Source organism: Nicotiana tabacum, chromosome 2 (genome assembly GCF_000715075.1).
Source record: "Nicotiana tabacum cultivar K326 chromosome 2, ASM71507v2, whole genome shotgun sequence".
NCBI classification, from domain to species: domain Eukaryota; kingdom Viridiplantae; phylum Streptophyta; class Magnoliopsida; order Solanales; family Solanaceae; genus Nicotiana; species Nicotiana tabacum.
In genome coordinates this window covers 115,127,315-115,144,967 of record NC_134081.1, presented here as the reverse complement: position 1 = coordinate 115,144,967, position 17,653 = coordinate 115,127,315, and the positions used below count along the sequence as shown (strand labels likewise).

At 40.7% G+C, this 17,653-nt stretch overlaps 1 non-coding gene across 1 annotated transcript; it reads right to left on the bottom strand.

Moving 5' to 3' along the window:
- Positions 1 to 438: 438 nt before the first annotated feature.
- Positions 439 to 545, bottom strand: LOC142173899 (small nucleolar RNA R71). Its single transcript, XR_012703254.1, has one exon. It is a non-coding gene; the product is annotated as a small nucleolar RNA R71 (small nucleolar RNA).
- Positions 546 to 17,653: the final 17,108 nt, after the last annotated feature.

Sequence of the window (17,653 nt, the reverse complement as noted above, 5' to 3'; positions counted from 1 at the left end):
ACTTTGGATAATCAAAACAATCGAAATAATGTGCATGACCGGAACAATCAGGGTGTGGCACCTCTTGTGCCAGAAGCAGCTTTGTATGATTGGGCACAACCCACCGCTAAAAATTTGGCAACTGCAATTGCAGTCCCTCAGATACAAGCAGAGTCATTTCAAATCACAAACAACATGCTACATTTGTTGCAAAAAGAAGGGACTGTTCTCCGGGTCTTACATTAAAGACAACAACATCTGAAAAATTTTCTGTCAATTTGTGTCACGCAAAGGCAACCGAATGTGACACCGGAAGCAATAAGACTGTTGTTGTTTCCATTCTCAGTGACAGGAGAAGCCCAGACTTGGCTTAATTCGCTCCCCATAAATTCCATCACCACTTGGGAGGAATTAGTCAAGCAGTTTTTGAATAAGTTTTACCCACCCAATAAGACCGCCAAGCAGGTTATTGAGATATTGAGCTTCAAGTAGAAACCAACTGAAACATTACAAGAAACGTGGGAGAGATTCAAAGGTATGTTAGTTAAGTATCCACATCATGGCATTCCAGATCAGATGTTGGGACAACGGTTTTACATGGGATTGGCGGACAACTTGAAGGCCAATGTTGATGCTTCAGCAGGTGGAGCATTTTTAAGCAAGTCATTTAAAGAGTGTAAGGTCCTTCTAGATAAAATGGCTCAAAACTCGGAATGGATGACAAGAGACTCCACAATCACCCCTATAGTTCACTCAGTAGCATTGGACCCGAACAATTCCATAGCCGAGAATATGGCCACTTTGATGACGCAAATGAGTATCCTCACCAAGAAGATTGATGAATCAGGCCAGAAGCAGGTACACATAGTTGACACGACTAATGTGGGATTATGTACACCATGTATTTACCAACCATACGTGTGTTCGTGGAGTAGTGTATGTGACAACCAGAACTATCAAGAGAACATGAACTATGTGGGAAACTATGGAGGCCAGAGGCAAGGTGGTAAGAATTGGGGGTAGCAAAATCAGCAGTATAGACCAGCACAACAACAGTGCAATAACACCAACAATTCTGGAGCTATGCGACCACAGGGTCAAGTAGTACCTTACCAAAGACAACAAGGATATAACCAGCAAAATCAACAGCTAACTTATCAACAACCTCAACAACAAATAGTGAGACAAGATGATGGGCTATCTGAAATTAAGAGAATACTGCAACAACTGATTGGATCCAATGGAAAAATGCAAGAGAAGGTTGAAGAACATGAATCAGTGATAAAAGGCATTGAGATTCAATTAGGACAGATATTTATGGCTCTAAATAACCACCCCAAGGGACTTTACCTGCGGACACACATATCAATCCAAAAGAGCAGGTACCGAAATAGCTTATGGCAGTGAGTTTGAGAAATGGTAGAGATATTGATTTAGAGCAAGAAATCGCTCATGAGAGCCGACCGACTGAAACACTTGTTTCAGTGCCAATTGAGGTAGATGAGTCAATTGAGCTAACAAGAGTAAGAGTGCAGCCAGCCTAGGAGGAAATAAACAAGGAAAAAGAGGTTACGAAAGAGACTGAGAAAGTGCAAGAAAAGGCATTAGAAAAAGTGCCTGAGCAGGATCTAACTCAAGCCATAGAAAAGAAGCGACCTCCAACACCTTTCCCGCAGAGGTTGGCCAAATATCAGAAGGATCAACAGTACAAAAGATTCATGGAAATGCTGAAGCAAATTCAGGTAAACATTCCTCTAATTGATGCCTTGAGGGACATGCCGGTTATGAAAAAATATTGAAGGACTTTATGTCTCGTTAGTTCGACTTCCAAGACTTGGCAACGGTCACATTGACACAGACCTGTAGTGTTGTTGTGTCAAGACATATAGCTGAGAAGTTATCCGACCCTGGAAGCTTCACAATTCCATGCACCATAGGTATCTATGAATTTTCCAAGGCATTATGTGATTTGGGAGCAAGTATAAATCTGATGCCATCATCTATCTATAAAAAGTTAGGCATTGGAAGAGCAAGACCTATATCCATGTTACTACAACTAGCTGATCGAACGGTAAAAATGTTACGCCTTGTGCGTCCCAAGGTGACGTAATGAATATGAGACTTGTTAATCATGATTTAAATGATTTTAAAGTCATAATATGGCTATATATGATGTTTGGATAGAAAATATGAAGTTTGGGAAAAATCGGATTAAAGTTGCGAAAAAACTGACTAAGGATTTTTCTTGTAACAGAGCTTTTTTAGAAATACATTTCATATGCTATATGAGGTCTTTTTAAGACATATTATATGCCAAATTGAAGGTCTCGCAATTTAGTTTCCAACTCTCTTAACCGTTCATTCATACAACACCCGGATAAAAAGTTATAAGCGTTGGAAGAAGGGCCAATCATAGGGTGCCAAGTAGTACCTTTTTGACTTTTTTAAAAAATGGGATATTTACATCCCATCTCGTCTCTTTCTCCATTTTTCTAGAGAACACACCCAAATAACACCCCTAACTTTACTCTTAAGCTCTCTTCAAGAGCTTCAAACAAGATTATCATCCCGGGCACGGAATCAAGAAGCGTTAACATTAAAACGATCTCTATGACGCAAGTATCGCTATATCGCCTCTTTTTATTTGTAGTTTGAGTTTTGGAAGGTACTTCATAGTTAAGAAAACGTGTACTTTCTATATTTAAGTGTTTTAATATCAAGGAATATTGATAAATTTGTTTCCTAATAGTTAGAACTCACGGGACGGTGATCGGAAGCTGTGGGTTCGAGTTATTTGACTTGTAGTGGACTGTTTTGTGGGCTATTTCATGTTGCCTTTGGGCTGTATATTTTTTTACTTTTTAATGGAGTTTTGGAGTACAAATGGTGTGGAGAAACACCACATAATAACGGAATAGTGGGCTGGTCGTTCGTCGTTACATCTGTTTAGGTTGTTTGACACTACTTTGGTTATCGTTTTATGTATGATGTGATTAGGGTATGTGGGCTGTTTTGTGGTATATTGTGATGGAGATAAGATTGGAAAATGATACTTACATGTTATTATTGTTGTTGGTATATGGTATTGGGGGAGGGCCTAGTTACAGGGGAGAGATGCTGCCCAAATTTACGTAAACAAACTACTAGTTTAAGTTGCGAACTTAGCCTTTACACATGTCACGACCCAAAACTAACCCTGTCGTGATGGCGCCTATCGTGGAACTAGGCAAGCCGACTCATTTTCAAAACAAAATGATATTTTCATTTCAAAGATAATTTCAAGGTAAAAACCTCCATTTAAAGAGTTCAAATCAAATAAAAACAGAAGTGCGGAAAAGAAAAGCCCGACATCGGGGTGTCACTAGTCATGAACATCTACTATAATCTGTCTAACAATATCAAGGCTAACTTAGCCTGGAAAATAGCTAAATACAACTAGAGGAAGATAAGAGGGAGAAGAGCAGGGGCTGCGATCGCCAAACAGCTTCCTTACTATCTCCAAGAAAACATGTAACCAGAACACTCAATAACAGCTACCATGTCTAGCTACACCTGAATCTGCACACAAGGTGCAGGGAGTAACGTGAGTACACCAACTCAGTAAGTAACAACAATAAATAAAGACTGATTAGTAGTGACGAGCACTAAAGCATGTAACGTTCATATCAGGAAATCTCACCAAAATACCACATGCTCTTAAAAATCAGGATTTGAATCAAATATCTCGTTTAAACCCAGTTCCAGTAAAAATCATTTTAAAGACATTTTTCCAACAGTTTTTCAAACAAAGGCTCAATGCAAATGTGAGTAAAAATGATGAAATCATAAACAGCCCCTCGGGCAAACCTCACAGTCACTCTTGCCACTCAGGCATACCTCACAATCACTCTTGCCACTCGGGCATACCTCACAATCACTCAGCACTCGGCACTCGGCACTCGCACTTAGTAGGTATCTGCGCTCACTGGGGGTGTGTACAGACTCCGGAGGGGATCCTTCATCCCAAGCGCTATAATCTGCACGGATAACTCACGTGCGATAATAATAAAGTATGCTGCAGGCGGGCAGCCCCGATCCACACTCATCCTCACAAATCAGGCCCTCGGCCTCACTCAGTCACAAGTATGCTGCAGGCGGGCAGCCCCGATCCACACTCATCCTCACAAATCAGGCCCTCGGCCTCACTCAGTCACAAGTATGCTGCAGGCGGGCAGCCCCGATCCACACTCATCCTCACAAATCAGGCCCTCGGCCACACTCAGTCATAAATATTTCAAGCCACTCGGGCATTTCAGTAAAACAGGGCATTCGGCCCAAAATATTTATATGCATCAAAATAGAGTCATAAGACTGAGTTATGCATTAAACAAGTATAACCATGACTAAGTATAGATTTTCAATCGAAAACAGTGAGAGGATGATACAAAACAGCACCTAAGGGTCCAAACAGCATTGGCGCAAGGCCCAAACATGGCATTCAGCCCAATTTACAGAAATTCTTTCTAAATCATATAAGTATCAACGGTTTCAACAAAGTATGCAACTTTACAGTTGCTACGGGGCGGACCAAGTCACAAATCCCCAACAGTGCACGCCCACACGCCCGTCACCTAGCATGTGCGTCACTTCAAAATAATAGAATGATACAAAATCCGGGGTTTCATACCCTCAGGACTAGATTTACAATCGTTACTTATCTCAACAAGATGAAACCAACATCGAGCAAGCTAATCAATACTCAGCAAATTTCCACTCCGTGCGTATCCACCTCTGAATGCTTTCTTGTCTCCTCAATTCAATGCCAACGATCCGAAACTGAAATTCACCCCTTAATGATAATACAACGATCTACTTTACTAAGCAACTTCAATCTACAATATCAACATCCATTGGGACCAACATTAATAACCCATTCCATAGTTTCATTGTATTCATAAATTTCATCACCAAGATTATCATTCACCTTCTCTCTTATTTTCTTAAAAGTACTATTCATGCCATGAACTAGAGTTTTATAATCCAATCTTTCAACCATTAAAACTTGTAACAAATGATTCAAATACTTCTAACTACTCATAATAAATGAGTTTGAAGCATTGGAATTACATCTAGTAGATCAATCTTGAAAAATCACAACTTTGGTGATTTTTGTGTTCTTGAGGATTTGATGATGAAATCTTGTATTTGGATGTAAGAATGATGTTAGAAATCATGTATATTGAGTAATAATCAACCCAAAACATCATTAACAGCTTACCTTGGTTGATTGGACTTGATTTGAGCTCAAAATCGTCCTTTCACCTCAAGAACCCTAACCCCCAAATACTCAAAATATCCCCCTTCTCCGACCTTGTATTTATAGGCCCAGATTTCTGGGTTTCGGATGCGGACCTGGATGCTTCGCATCCCCACTTCACTCCTCTTTGAAGGTCGGATGCGGACCTGGACGCTATGGCAGCACTTCACTGCCAGCCTCTCTTTCGGACGCGACCTCGGATGCTTCGCATCCGCAGGCTCCTCCGCCAGCCTTTGGTAATTTGGTCATAACTTCTTATAGGAATGTCCAAATGACGAACGGTTTGAAGCGTTAGAAACTAGACTCAAAGATATTTTATTTGATAGGTAATAAACCATATAACACTTAGTATAATGAGTGTTATGCTCAATGAAATTTAGGTCTTATGCGAACTCACTTGAAACTTTAATCTTATGAAATTTCCAACTTCCAAACTTCTCATTAACCATTCGAAATCATCCCGAGCCCCTTGGGACCTTAACCAAATATACCAACAAGTCCTAAGATATTATACGGAGCTATTGGAATCATCAAAATTAAATTCCGAGGTCATTTACACATAGATCCATATCCGATCCACTTTTCTAACTTAAATTTCTCAATTATGAGACTAAGTGTCTTATTTCACTCCGAGTTCCTTTCGGACCCGAACCAACTAACCCGATACAACTCAACACAGCTGAACAACACATAAATAAGGATATATGGGGAAAACGGGGCTATAACTCTCTGAACGAACGGCCGGGTCATTACATCCTCCCCCACTTAAACATACGTTCGTCCTCGAACGTGCCCAGAGTTGTTCCAAAAGCCATCAAATCACTATGTAACTTTCCCATGCACATACCCGGGGGTGATCCCACATCACTCTAACCCATACAGGTCCGATAGCACAGCATAACTGAAATTCCTCAATTCAACCTAGCCCACAAGCCTTCGAATCAAATTTCTGACATCCAAAATTTCTTATAAGATTAGAAGTTTGCATCTACATACCGTATAAGTCTGAACAAGATGTACCAAAATCCGTAACCATAACTCAAATACTCAAATTCAAATACCGCATAGCTCGAATGCTTGAAGCAATGATTTCAAATCACAGTATCGACTCAAATCAACAAGTGCTGGTAATAAACCTCATATCAGACAAAACCTCGTTCTAAAACCTTCGTACACTGCCGATGATAAAAGAAACATACTGAATTCATAACTATTCATTAGACCAACAGGTCATGGAGCTCTCGTTCCTTCTATAAGAACTATAGCAAATTTCAAAGCCGACTTCTGATATTATCCTCCTAATTATACCACAATCAATCTGATGGCATCCATTCTAGGCCCAATGACCTCGTCTCCTCCAGCACGACCACTCTAGTGACATGACACATCAATACAATTTAAAGCCACAACCCGCGCAATCCGTGCACCAGATAGCAACATTCCAAATGTACCCAATCGTAATAATGACCCAAACAGGAGAACCGTTCCGCAAGCTCGACGAGTACCACCCTGACGCAATGCTAATAACCCATTACACACCGCAGAACCATAATATACGAATCTTACACAAGGGATCATATTTCCACATAACCCTGCTACAATACGCGACCCTATCCAAATACTGGTCCATATGAAACACCTCAAGCCACCCTGCTAAAATCAATAACCATGTGCAATTCGACATCAAGTACCCAAAGTACATTACTATAACCACAAAGAAGCAAACGACACCATGCCACATAAAATCTGAAAGAACGTGACCAATACGTCATCAACCAAGCAATATCCAATACTATTCTCGCTCAAATTCTGCTATAAGGCCATAATAGAACCGCACCATATGTGCATATAACCAATGAATCACAACTCCTCGTAGCATAGAAGAGTAACTCACATATTATTCCAGAACACGAATAAGCTTTACATCAACCGAATGGCACATCCTTCAACAATAGCAGTATGAAGCCGATCAATCCGGTTCGGTGTAGAATACACATCCTAATTGGGCCTACCAATGGGCCCCGAATCAACTATGGTCAGCCACCAATAGATAAACAACCTCCGAATGTCCACAATGACGGAATCATAACACCTTCTATCATCTGGCTAGCTCCGGCCACAACTTCACAGTCTACCACCATGAAACAATCTGCTCATGAGAACTCCCAATCTTCAATTCCATAGAATACATGAATCACCCTATTTGATTTCACCTCCATCGCCTGGATGCCTAATACCTCTCTCATACACAATCCTCCCACGAGAAATACTTTGAAACTTCTTCCGTGCCACCTAGTCATCGGAAACCATTCATGCTGCCTAAGAATTTATGTCCTTCCCTTCAAAACTGAACTGTGACCTGGTACATGTAAATCCTATTCCCGCACAACACACCACATCTGTTATGCCACCATATGACAAGCATAAGAATTCCATTATTAACTCTGAGTCACTAGCAAATTACATACATTATTAGTCAGAAACCTCTTTCTTGCTTCTTTCTAGGAGAAAATCATAACACACAACATGCTCCGTACATCGGTAGAAGATATCTGGTTCAAACCATGGTAGAACCCATCATGAACACTTTGAAATCCATTTGCACATAACCAAGCTATCTGAACTGAATTCCTCTAACTCCACCAAGCCACACAGGTTTCCAAATTCGAGAGTATTGCCACGAAACACCTGTAGATACTAGCCACATTATAAGTATCCAAAGAACCGATCATACCCATTATTGTGCTAACCCAACCTACAACCAAGCTGTCCTATTTCTCCAAATCCTTTCTAAATTGCCTTCAAATTGCTACTTTTTCCTTGTTAGAACACTACTATCCTTAACTAAAACTTACCCCACGAACTCTAGCATAGAATCAGGCCGTCCTAAGGCTTATAAGCCGCCGAATTTCTTTTTTTTTTTTTTTGTATCCCAAAGGTTCCACAACCAAAAATGCTTAATCTGCAGAGACTTTATGTGAACCTAAAACTGTTTCCTTCGCCTTCTTGATACTGAAATGCATAATTCACAATGATATGAGATGCCACGAGTCTCAACACCGTTCAATGCAACTCCCAATTTTCTAGCCATATTGATAAATCTTGAATCCATTGGAACCATTCTCGAGAGTCATCCACTCTACTCAATTCTCGAATTAACCGACCAAACGGACTGAAACGACTTGTGCCCCATTAGCACACCAACAGCTAAGGGAATAAAGAGTAACCCACACTCCTACATAACCGAGCAAATTCCCGCTCCATGTACACTACATTCTCTGTGAATAACCACTCAATTATTTTATGGTCCTCCTATAACCATAGAGCGTAATACAACTTGTGTCCAGAAATTCCTTTACCCGAGTCATCCTCGACCTCGACCTCGACCTCTGTAAGTCATAACTGATTCACCGGTATACCCCAAACCGAAACTAATACGACCTATAACCGTGCAATCAACTTGTCGATAGCAGACTCCCCCACTTAGGCTTAAGCTGCAATTATATAAAATTAAAATCCGTAAGGATTTCTCCTTCTCAATTACCAAGGTCTCGCACCGTTAACCTGCCAGACTTCTCGAAGTCTTTTATTAAGCCTTCTATGAACATTCTGAATCTCCAGCCAAAATCACACACACGACCTCCTACCAGGTAGCAAGTAATATTCCTCGCAAAGCTTCATCAACATCACGCCACCGCTAGCTGCACACAGGAGATAACCCACATGTGGAATTCCTTACCGACATCTCCCAATGACACTGCACTGAGTGCAACGACCACTAAATCCGTAAATTCTCCTGAGTTCATGCTCGCCCACCATTTGTATAAGTCTGCACTTTCCCTATTGACATCAACTATACGTCAACAATACCTTCCGAACTCAAGTCATATTGCACCTGACACGATAATCAGATCTCCACGCCTCTATTCATTTCAAACACACTCCTTTCTGCCATATTAAATTTTTCCTTTGTACACTAACCATCACTCCAAATAGAGTTTACAGGCCGATTCACATACTAACATGATTCCAAACCATTCTACACTTTCTCAAGGTACACGACTACCCTACTAGTGAATTCATATGCTAATCTGCCACTCTTACTTCGGTTAAATCATCTCCTTTAAGAAACTTCTCAACCTCTACTTCTCCTACTTGACCTGCTAGTGCTTCAACCATCGCGAAACACTTCCCGTCATGTCTTCCCTCATACTTTTCTACCCAACCGCTGCATCAAATCGAAATGTATCTCTTTCGCACCTAAACCAATAAAATGTTACCGACTCTAAGTCTCTTCAAATATTATCTTTCTCGAGCCATCAACATCAAAATACCCATTCGCAACCACCATTACTACACAACCATTTACTCTTCTTGAGTTCAAACTCATTGACATACATGAGAATTTAATTTGCCCCAAAATTTAACAATGTGAAAGATCCTTCAAAATATTCACACTCGAGACGGTACGTTGCATCAAAATGAAAATCCAAGCACCCAATGGACTTACTTTACATTTCAAGGAAACACTTCTCGTCATATTCAAATCGTCTTAACATATCCCGCAGTTACATCATACTCAACACAAAGCCATTCCACCGCTCATTGAGCCACGAATTACACTCGTAGGGGCATTACCGGACATATGAGTCCAAATGTATAGGTTACAACTGAAGCTACCGAGCCAAAACTATGGTTTAAACTTGGCCTCAAGTCCTCCAGACTAGCCCATCACCAAAACATATAATACACACCTCGAACCTCGTTCATAGAATCACAAGCCGGCGATGCACAACTGATACCGAGCGCTCATGTGCGCGTACGAGATGCGTGGAAGGAATTCAAAGAGTTAAGTCTCAAGCTGAATCATTTTTGCACCATAGAATACAAGAATGTGAAGTTTCCTAAAGGTTCTGCAGCCTCTCGAAGATAAGTACAGACGTCTCCGTACCGATCCGCAAGACTCTACTAAACCCGCTCATGACTCGTGAGACCTATGTAACCTAGGCTCTGATACCAATCTGTCATGACCCAAAACTAACCCTGTCGTGATGGCGCCTATCGTGGAACTAGGCAAGCCGACTCATTTCCAAAACAAAATGATATTTTCATTTCAAAGATAATTTCAAGGTAAAAACCTCCATTTAAAGAGTTCAAATCAAATAAAAACAGAAGTGCGGAAAAGAAAAGCCCGACATCGGGGTGTCACTAGTCATGAGCATCTACTATAATCTGTCTAAAAATATCAAGGCTAACTTAGCCTGGAAAATAGCTAAATACAACTAGAGGAAGATAAGAGGGAGAAGAGCAGGGACTGCGATCGCCAAACAGCTTCCTTACTATCTCCAAGAAAACCTGTAACCAGAACACTCAATAACAGCTACCATGTCTAGCTACACCTGAATCTGCACACAAGGTGCAGGGAGTAACGTGAGTACACCAACTCAGTAAGTAACAATAATAAATAAAGACTGATTAGTAGTGACGAGCAATAAAGCATGTAACGTTCATATCAGGAAATCTCACCAAAATACCACATGCTCTTAAAAATCAGGATTTGAATCAAATATCTCGTTTAAACCCAGTTCCAGTAAAAATCATTTTAAAGACATTTTTCCAACAGTTTTTCAAACAAAGGCTCAATGCAAATGTGAGTAAAAATGATGAAATCATAAACAGCCCATCTGGCAAACCTCACAGTCACTCTTGCCACTCAGGCATACCTCACAATCACTCTTGCCACTCGGGCATACCTCACAATCACTCAGCACTCGGCACTCGGCACTCGCACTTAGTAGGTATCTGCGCTCACTGGGGGTGTGTACAGACTCCGGAGGGGATCCTTCATCCCAAGCGCTATAATCTGCACGGATAACTCACGTGCGATAATAATAAAGTATGCTGCAGGCGGGCAGCCCCGATCCACACTCATCCTCACAAATCAGGCCCTCGACCTCACTCAGTCACAAGTATGCTGCAGGCGGGCAGCCCCGATCCACACTCATCCTCACAAATCAGGCCCTCGACCTCACTCAGTCACAAGTATGCTGCAGGCGGGCAGCCCCGATCCACACTCATCCTCACAAATCAGGCCCTCGGCCACACTCAGTCATAAATATTTCAAGCCACTCGGGCATTTCAGTAAAACAGGGCATTCGGCCCAAAACATTTATATGCATCAAAATAGAATTATAAGACTGAGTTATGCATTAAACAAGTATAACCATGACTAAGTATAGATTTTCAATCGAAAACAGTGAGAGGATGATACAAAACAGCACCTAAGGGTCCAAACAGCATTGGCGCAAGGCCCAAACATGGCATTCAGCCCAATTTACAGAAATTCTTTCTAAATCATATAAGTATCAACGGTTTCAACAAAGTATGCAACTTTACAGTTGCTACGGGGCGGACCAAGTCACAAATCCCCAACAGTGCACACCCACACGCCCGTCACCTAGCATGTGTGTCCACTTCAAAATAATATAATGATACAAAATCCGGGGTTTCATACCCTCAGGACTAGATTTACAATCGTTACTTACCTCAATAAGATGAAACCAACATCGAACAAGCTAATCAATACTCAGGAAATTTCCACTCCGTGCGTATCCACCTCTGAATGCTTTCTTGTCTCCTCAATTCAATGCCAACGATCCGAAACTGAAATTCACCCCTTAATGATAATACAACGATCTACTTTACTAAGCAACTTCAATATACAATATCAACATCCATTGGGACCAACATTAGTAACCCATTCCATAGTTTCATTGTATTCATAAATTTCATCACCAAGATTACCATTCACCTTCTCTCTTATTTTCTTAAAAGTACTATTCATGCCATGAACTAGAGTTTTATAATCCAATCTTTCAACCATTAAAACTTGTAACAAATGATTCAAATACTTCTAACTACTCATAATAAATGAGTTTGAAGCATTGGAATTACATCTAGTAGATCAATCTTGAAAAATCACAACTTTGGTGATTTTTGTGTTCTTGAGGATTTGATGATGAAATCTTGTATTTGGATGTAAGAATGATGTTAGAAATCATGTATATTGAGTAATAATCAACCCAAAACATCATTAACAGCTTACCTTGGTTGATTGGACTTGATTTGAGCTCAAAATCGTCCTTTCACCTCAAGAACCCTAACCCCCAAATACTCAAAATATTCCCCTTCTCCGACCTTGTATTTATAGGCCCAGATTTCTGGGTTTCGGATGCGGACCTGGATGCTTCGCATCCCCACTTCACTCCTCTTTGAAGGTCGGATGCGGACCTGGACGCTATGGCAGTACTTCACTGCCAGCCTCTCTTTCGGACGCGACCTCGGATGCTTCGCATCCGCAGGCTCCTCCGCCAGCCTTTGGTAATTTGGTCATAACATCTTATAGGAATATCCAAATGACGAACGGTTTGAAGCATTAGAAACTAGACTCAAAGATATTTTATTTGATAGGTAATAAACCATATAACACTTAGTATAATGAGTGTTATGCTCAATGAAATTTAGGTCTTATGGGAACTCACTTGAAACTTTAATCTTATGAAATTTCCAACTTCCAAACTTCTCATTAACCATTCAAAATCATCCCGAGCCCCTCGAGACCTTAACCAAATATATCAACAAGTCCTAAGATATTATACGGAACTATTGGAATCATCAAAATTAAATTCCGAGGTTATTTACACTAATTTTGAATCTCCTTATGTTGTGGTAGATTGAGTTGAGTTGTTTGAAGAATTTCTTGGAAGGTATTAAGGACTCAACGGAGTTATGGTATGTTAAGGCTATCCCTTCTTTCCTTTTGGCATGTTCCAAATGATACAAATGAAACGAGCAAAATACGCAACGTTCATAAATGACTCTATTCATAGAAATACTAGGGATGTCTATATTATTAATTCCCCATGTGTCGTATTATTCAATCATCTATTCATGGGTCTCAGAAAAATACGCAAGTTGATAAAGTTTGTTTCATGATATTAATCATAGGCATAGTGATCTTATGATATTTTGAGAAATCTTATTAATGTACTTCTTATGCATTTCATTCATGTATACATGTACATTGAACCATGACCAGATGGCGTTATATACGCATATATTATATGTATATGGGATATGGTAAAAGGTTATGGTGTTATATACGCACCACTACCTAATCAGCTGGTATACGTTGATGATTTTGCCCACAGTGGCTGAGATGATATGATGGGATACCCTCAGAGGCTTGATGATGTTATGTACGCATATACCTATGCATGGTATGACATTTATACGCACATGCATGACATTATAAATTTTCATGATTCACAAAGCTATTCAGAATTACAGGTTGAGTTCTTTACTCCATGTTTCTTTCATGTCTTTTATATACTACTGTCATGCCTTACATACTCGGTACTTTATTTGTACTGATGTCCCTTTTGCCTGGGGACGCTGCGTTTCATGCCCGCAGGTCCCGATAGACAGTTTGAGATTTCTCCAAGTAGGCTATCAGCTCAGCGAAAGATGTTGGTGCGCTCCATTTGCTCCGGAGTTGCTTATTTGGTCAGTATGATTCGGACGTGTATTGTTTAGTATGGCGGGGCCCTTTCCCAAACTTTATGGTATTTATCTACTCTCAGAGGCTTGTAGACATATGTCATGTACGTAAAAGATTGTATGGCCTTGTCGGCCTATGTTTAGTGTACGAGTGATCATTTTGGTCTTATAGGCCCAAGTTGGTATTACATGTTTTATTCTAGTTATCCTACGACAACCTTTCCGTCTCATTTACCTATGATAGCATGATACAAAAGATACGTTATGTTGGTATTGGTTGAGTAAGGTACCGGATGCCCGTCGCGGCCCATCGGTTTGGGTCGTGACAAAAGTGATATCAGAGTAGCTCTGTCCTAGGGAGTCTACAAGTCGTGTCTAGAGTCTTATTTATGGGTGTGTTGTGCACCACACTTATAAGCAGGAGGCTACAGGGCATTTAGGATTGTCACTCTTTCTTCTTACTCTAGATCGTGTGGTAGAGCTCAGTTTTAAAAATTCATACTCCTAAATTTTATTTTTTTCGTAATACAACGATACCTACTTCCAGAAAGACAGTTGGTAAGAGATTGAATGTGGCTGCGGAAGAGTTGAGTCAAAGGAACTCGATTTTGCATCATGCTTATGATGAGTACACTCAAAAGCACTTTTTATAAAGATTGGCCAAACACAATTTGTTTTATCATGACGGGGCCCTGTCCCGACCTTTATGTTATTTATCTACTCTTAGAGGCTTGTAGACATATGCCATGTACGTAAAAGATTGTATGGCCTTATCGGCCTATATTTAGTGTACGAGTGATCATTTTGGTCTTATAGGCCCAAGTTGGTGTTACATGTTTTATTCTAGTTATCCTACGACAGCCTTTCCGTCTCATTTACCTTTGATAGCTTGATACAAAAAAATACGTTATGTCGGTATTCGATTGAGTAAGGTACCGGGTGCCCGTCGCGGCCCATCGGTTTGGGTCGTGACAAAAAAGGCTATCAGGTATACTTGACGATGTACTTTTACAAGTTGGAAAATTCGTGTTTCTAACAGATTTTGTCATTTTGGATTGCAAGGTTGATGAGGAGATTCCCATAATTTTGGGAAGGCCGTTCTTGGCCACAGAAAGAGCTTTAATTGATTGTGAAACAGGGGAGCTGAAAATGAGCCTGAATAATGAAAAAATAACATTTAATATGCAAATATCTATGCGGCGACCCAGTGAGTTCGCAAATTGCTCTTTGTTAGACACGGTGGATGTAATCATGGAGGAAGATGATGAGGCATTTTATGCGAAAAACCCCTGACAGCCTGCCTTATAAACTTAGAAGAAGTAAATGGTGAGGACTTGGCGGAATGAGTATTGGCTCTTCAAGGGTAAGGGTACTAGAAGAGAGATCTCGGATTCGAGCCTTTACACTCAGAAGAAAGAAAAACCCATCCAGCCAAGCCATCGATCAAAGCGCCACCACAATTAGAGCTGAAACCGTTGCCATCTCACCTCAGGTATGCTTTCTTGGGACCTAACTCGACTTTACCTGTTATTATCTCATCTGGTTTGTTAGATGTGCAGGTAGAACAACTTTTGCAGGTGTTGAAAGTGTGCAAGACTGCAATTGGTTGGACCATTATGGACATTAAGGGTATCAGCCCGGCCTTCTATATGCATAAAATTCTACTGGAAGATGGGCACAAACCTTCCAAAGAACATCAAAGAAGGCTGAACCCTAACATGAAGGAAGTTGTAAAGAAGGAAGTGATCAAGTGGTTAGATGCGGGAATTATTTTTCCCATCTCAGATAGCAACTAGGTTAGCCCAGTTCAATATGTGCCAAAGAAAGATGGGATGACTGTTGTGCAAAACGAGAACATTGAGTTGATCTCAACAAGAATAGTTAGGGGATGGCGAATTTGCATGGACTACAGAAGATTGAACAAGGCCACTCGAAAAGATCATTTTCCCTTATTGTTCATTGATCAGATGCTAGATAGATTGGCAGGGAGGTCCCATTTTTGTATCTTGGATGGATACTCGGGGTACAATCAAATATCTATTGCCCCGGAGGATAGAGAGAAAATGCCATTCACCTGTCCATATGGCATTTACGCTTTTCGGAGAATGTCATTTGGCCTATGCAATGCACCTGCCACATTCCAAAGGTGCATGATGGCCATCTTCACAGATATGGTAGAGGATATAATGAAGGTTTTCATGAATGATTTCTCAATGGTGGGAAATTCTGTTGATGATCGCCTTAGAAATCTGAAAAGAGTGTTGCGGAGATGTATGGAGACTAATCTGGTGCTAAACTGGGAAAAATACAATTTCATGGTACATGAAGGTATAGTCTTGGGACACCTAGTGTCAAGTAAGAGCATTGAGGTGGACCGTGCTAAAGTCGAGGTAATAGAGAAGCTGCCATCACCCACTTCTGTCAAGGCAATAAGGAGTTTCCTTGGTCACTCCGGTTTCTACAGGCGTTTTATAAAAGATTTTTTCCAAGATTGTTAACCCTTTGTGTAAATTGCTTGAAAAAACCACCCTTTTGCATTTTCTGATGACTGCAGGGTAGCTATTGAGGGATTGAAGAAGAGGTTGGTGTCTGTACCTATCATAGTTGCCCCCAACTGGGAGCAACCATTTGAGCTGATGTATGATGCAAGTGACCATGCTATAGGAGCGATACTTGGATAGAGAAAAGATAAAATCATGCATCCAATCTACTATGAAAGTAGAACATTAAATGAGGCTCAACTGAATTACACAGTGACAGAAAAAGAGATGCTAGCCGTGGTGTTCGTATTTGGCAAATTCTGGTCCTACTTGATAGGCTCGAAGGTAATTGTTTATACTGACCATGCTGCTCTCAGGTACCTAATTGATAAGAAGGAGTCAAAGTCACACTTGATTAAATGGGTCCTACTGCTGCAAGAGTTCGACTTGGAAATCCGTGACCGAAAAGGAATGGAGAACCAAGTTGCCGATCACTTGTCCAGGCTTGAAGGAGCTGAAACGAAGGTGGAAGAGATCATGGAGACTTTCCCGGATGAACAACTGTTAGCCACAAGCCTTGAGGAAGTGCCATGGTATGCAGACATTGCAAACTACCTGGCAAGTGGTATTGTTCCCTATGAATTGTCTTCTGTGCAGAAGAAAAAGTTCTTTCGTGATTCTCGCATGTATTTCTGGGATGAACTATATTTGTTTCTTATTTGTATTGATAACATGATCCGGAGATGTATTCCCGAGATAGACCAAGCTTCTGTTTTGCAGGCATGTCATGTTTTGCTGTATGGAGGTCATTTTGGAGGAGTAAGGACAGCTGCTAAAGTGTTAGAGTCGGGCTTCTATTGGCCGACATTGTTTAAAGATGCACACTTTTGGGTAAAGAACTGTGATGAGTGTCAAAGGACGGGGAATATTTCTCGTCGACATGAGATGCCCATGAACCCAATTCAAGAAGTAGAAGTATTTGATGTATGGGGAATCGACTTTATGGGACTATTTGTCAACTCATACAACAACAAGTATATACTCGTAACAGTGGACTATGTCTCGAAATGGGTAGAAGCTGTAGCACTCCCAACAAATGATGAAAAGAGAGTTATTGGATTTCTAAGAAAAAATATCTTCACCCATTTTGGAACTCCAAGGGCGATTATCAGTGATGGAGGAACTCGCTTCTGCAATCGAGCCTTTGCAAAGTTGCTGGAAAAATATGGCGTACGCCATAAGGTTGTCACTCCGTATCACCCACAAACAAGTGGGTAAGTTGAGGTGTCAAATAGAGAAATCAAGAGTGTTTTGACCAAAACTGTAAAAGCGACTCGGA